The sequence below is a fragment of the Oratosquilla oratoria genome, chromosome 13 (genome assembly GCF_046742065.1).
Source record: "Oratosquilla oratoria isolate Oo_2021 chromosome 13, ASM4674206v1, whole genome shotgun sequence".
In the NCBI taxonomy this organism is placed as follows: Eukaryota; Metazoa; Arthropoda; class Malacostraca; order Stomatopoda; family Squillidae; genus Oratosquilla; species Oratosquilla oratoria.
Window position 1 is genome coordinate 1,386,693 of NC_134789.1, and position 3,909 is coordinate 1,390,601.

Here is a 3,909-nt window from a genome sequence, read left to right on the forward strand (position 1 = left end):
ACACACACACACACACACACACACACACACACACACACACACACACACACACATTGTGTACCTCGACCTAGAGAAAGCATTTAATAAAGTACTTCATAGTCAATTTATGTTGAAAATGGAGCACGTTGTAAAATTGATAGGCAAATTATTAGAATGGATGAAAGATTTTTTGAAAGGAAAGATACATGAGGGCATTAGTAAAGTATAAGATGTCAAGATGGAGAGCTGTAACGAGCGGAGTTCCACAAGGTTCAGTGCTTGTACCAATAATGTTCCTTGTCTATGTCAGTGACATGATGGAAGGAACAACAAGCTATGCCAACATGGCTGCAGATGATCCAAAAATCGTGAGAAGAATGACAAGCGAGGAGAACGGTGCAGTATTGAAAAAAGATCTAGACACTGTTTTTGCATGGAGCCAAGAATGGGAAATGAAGTTAAAAATGCAAAGTACCGGAAGTGGGCAATAGTAGCAAAAGTCCATTCTTAAACTATTCCTTGGGAAGTGATCCCATTAGAAAAACAAAAGAAGAGAAAGATTCGGGAGTGTTGATAAAAGACAACATGTCACTTGATAGACATATCAGCTGGGTTATGAGAGTGACATACGGACTACTGCAGAAGATTAAAGTGGCGTTTCACTATACGGATGAAAAAAACTCGTTGAAATCCTGATCCGTCCAATGCTGAAATATGAGAGAATACAAAGGTTAGCAACCAAATTGGTCCTCAGCCTGGCAGATAAACCATATAAAGAAAAACTAAAAGCAATGAGTCTGCCAACTTTGAAAGATCGAAGAGAGAGAGGCGATATGATTGCAGTATTCAGGTCACAAGAAAGATTACATTGACAGAAGAGATCTAATTAAAGACTTTTTTAATGAATTTTGATAAAGCTTTTAAAGACTAATAATTAAAAGCTTTTAGAGGTCATGGGAGCAAATTGAGAAAGAACACATTTCTAAAGGGTGTGAAGAAAGATTTTTTCACATGCATAAATACGTGGAGTAGCTTAGAAAGTGATATAGCCCAATTGAAAAAAATCATGAGTTCAAATCTAAACATGAGAACTGGAAATCAAGAATAAATATTAGATTAGATCCATACATGAATCTGAGTTTAGATATATTAGAAAATTAGAGAATAGAACACGGAACCCAACAAAAGTTGTTTTTTTCCTGTATGCTACAATTAGGTAAATGTACACACACACACGAGCTCACGCACTCGCGCTTGTGTGTATTTGGTGATATTTAAAGCTTGTCCGCTTGTTTTTTATTTATTTTTTGTTTGTTATAAAACACGGGATTAAAAAGCAATATCCGGGATTTTCTATGTTCTTTTAATATATGATGCAATTTACTTTAGCAGATCACCTAAATACTAACGTTTCTTAAAGTCGCACATAAGAAAGAACCTTGTTTATTAACTTTAATTTTACAATATGATGTATGTTCAACCAAGATGCAATACTTTTTCTTTTTCAACATTTATTGTTTACATGTCCTGTTTACATAAATAGTATATTTGTTATTTATTTTTGTCTTAATTTTCATGTGGGGATCTCTTTTTCTCGCGACTCTTAACATTGTTTTCATGTTATTTCATTTCTTACAAATTTAACAGGAAGTATTTTTCTCCTGTACTTCGCAAAAAAGGCTTTCTAATGTTTTCTCTCATGATGATAGTAATAAAAAACGTTTGAGAGTAATGTATTTTTATTTTCTATCGATACAAAAAAAAAATACAATACAACTTTTCCTGTTTTAAATGAAGCATCAATAATATGTGCCACATTATTTTACCTTTATTGTCACCTTGACAGAATTATTCACTTATATGTGCGATATTTCGTGCTTAAGTATTACAAATTATGTACTTACTAAAATTACTTATAAGGTAAAAATACCCTTCAATGGTTCAGAAGACTGTAATGTATATCTGTGCCCCAGTCATTCATGCGGCCATGTCTTATTTTTATGTTCCAAAACTCCGAAATTCATTTCAGTGATCCACGAGACAGGGATCCTTTCCAGCGTTCCAGAAAGCTTGATCCAGACTCGTCCACCAATGAATCTTAGGTCAGCAGACTGGTCGAGTGACATCCGCATGAGTGAGCGGCCATAAAATGTAAAATATTAGCGGGTTCTGATAGCTTTATGACAGATCCTACTTCTGCCTGCCTCCGTTCCATCAGGGCGGATGGCGAAGGCACGGCGGGATGCAGTATGTATTGCTCTACGCCGCTGGCAAGGTGGGGAGGAGTGAGGAGGAGGGGGAGTAGGACGTAAGGGGGGAGGGAAGGGGGGAAGGGGGTTGTGGTGGTTGTGAAGGCACACGGCATCCCTGACAGTGACTACGTAGTTTGTTGGTTGTGGCTTCAGTGACATAACTCACAGACATCATAGCAGGGGATTATGATGTTGTAAATTGCAGTCGCAACGCTATCGATAGTAGGTAGTTGAAGAGGGGTTTAATTGCTATTATAAACATGTTAATATCTGCCATAACTGCCAATACTCTGCTGCTGATTGAAGCTGCTATGTTGGAGATGTGTAGGTCGGGGTTGTGGTGTCATGACCATGGGGGAGTTTACCGTGTTGGCACTGACGATAATGATGGCACTGAAGGTTTGTTTGTTGCCTATGTAGCTGTAACTCTCAGCGCTTTTGTTATCCTTTGACTAAACTACTAATTTGTCAAGGAACTCAGGGGAGAAAAAAATATATTTTCAATAAAGCAAGACAAACTGTGAGCAGTGTAGTATCATACCGACTTTCGAAACATCAGAGGGGGCAATATACAAACATTTTCTTTATCACTGATTAATCTCCTCATTCTTATTCCCATAAAGAGGTCGCTGAAATGCACGTTGTCGCCATATCTGTCCCAGAAGTCTTTTTCGTTTGTTGAGGGGAGTTGGGGGGGAGTGGGAGGGTGGGAGGAAGGGGGAGAGGGGGGAGCTATTATTGGCTACAGCTCAAGGCTGAAGACTCGTACACTGGTGATGACAAAGGAGGAACTTGCCGCTCGGAGAAAACGTCCATGATGGAAACGTCGTTCTTTCCGGCCCTGTCTTTGTTTTGAAAAACTCACAATACGTTTGGATGGGAGAGGAATAGGATAAAGAAGGTGAGGACAGAAGGGACCGAAGAAAAAAGGGAAAATTGTCCGAGCAGTACATTTGGATGTAGGAAGAAGAGGGAGGATAGGATGAAGAAGGCGGGGGAATTGGGTGAAGAAAGCGGGGGACAGAAGAAACATAGGAAAAAGGGGGAGGAGGAGGAAGAGGAGGAATAGGATAAGAAATCAGCAACAGAAGAAACAGAAGAAAAGGGTGGGGAGCTGTTCGAGCAGTACATTTGGAAGGAGGAAGGAAGAACAGGATACCGAAGACGAGCACAGGAGAAACAGAAGAGAAAGGGAGAATTGTCCGAGCAGTTTGGAAGGAGGAAGGAGGAACAGGGTGAAGAAGATGCGGACAGAAGGAACCGAAGAAACGAGAGAATTTTCTTATGAAGAGGACGTTTGGAAGATGGAGGAGTAGGAACTGGAGGAGGACTAGGATAAAGCGTGCGGACAGCATGGGCCAAGGAAAGTAAGTGATGGTGTTGGGTAGGGTGGGGGGAATTGTCTGAACAGTACGTTTGGAAGGACTATGATGGAAAGGGTGTGGACAGCCTTGTGAGATTTTTCTTTCAGAAGCAATGAGGACGGCCAAAGAATGTTTTCGCCTAACTCTTTCGTTGACATTTCTCTTCGCTGAATAGAATCGTCTGGCGGCAGTAAGAGTATATGTGTTAGTTATCACTTTAAGTAAATATTATACGCTTTATTTTAGGTGACGTTAGTCGATTTTATTCGGTTTTAGAAACGTGATGCTGTGGAAGGTTTTGAACGGTTTCTGGC